Genomic DNA, 963 nt, shown 5'->3' with positions numbered 1-963 from the left:
TTAAAGCTTCAAGAAAATTAGATTAAGTCTCTATAGGTACTTCTATCCTAAAACTCTTAAATATGCAAAGTAGTAATGCTCAAACCATTTTTTAAAGAAAGTTGCAACACTTTAAAAATACTTAACACAATTTTCAAAAATAGTCTGTAACGGGTGACTGCATCTAAGTAACAGGTTACGTGTGTGAGAAAAGAGTTATCCAACTTAAAACTGTCCATAGTAATCCATTAATGCCTTTGAGTAACAAATTGCCAAATTTGAAAAAGTTGAGTAACCGATTACCCAAATTGGTGTAATCGATTACTCTAATTCGTTTTTAAAAGAACAGTGGACAAAGAGTTTGGATAATCAATTACCCACTGTTAGTAATCGATTACTGAGAGCTGTTGCATCAGATTTCAGATTTCAAAATGATCAGTATTCGATTACTGAGAGCTGTTGCATAAGATTTCAGATTTCAAAATGAAATGTTTTCACTCCAAACGAAATCTCTTCACTTCAAACAACTCCTACACTTTCAGAAAGGCACCATGGGTGTTTTGAAAGTCTATATAAAGGCTCTAGCTCTCACAACACAAAGACACAACAATATACAACAACACACAACTCTTATACAATTTCCAAAAGCTCTTCTCTATACTTTTTGCAACTTGCACTCAAACTTTCAAAGTCATTTTTTCTGAAGTTGCTTAGAAGTGTTTCAAATTTTTCCAAAGAGCATTATTACTTTTTATACATCAAGAGTTGATTGGATTGCAAGTTATACTACTTTCATACTTGTAAAGGCAATCTGCCATTGTTGTACATAATTCAATATTGTTGCATAATACTTTCTTTTACGGGGTGTGAAAAGAAAGGGGATTAGAATCACTTGGAAAGGTGTTTTACAAGAGTGAATAAGAATTAGGGAGTGTGTAAGGTACATAGAAATCTCGGGGTGAGATATTGTAATTACAACTCATA

Source organism: Lupinus angustifolius, chromosome LG03, assembly GCF_001865875.1.
Source record: "Lupinus angustifolius cultivar Tanjil chromosome LG03, LupAngTanjil_v1.0, whole genome shotgun sequence".
Taxonomy (NCBI): domain Eukaryota; kingdom Viridiplantae; phylum Streptophyta; class Magnoliopsida; order Fabales; family Fabaceae; genus Lupinus; species Lupinus angustifolius.
Note: the sequence above shows the minus strand (reverse complement) of the source record.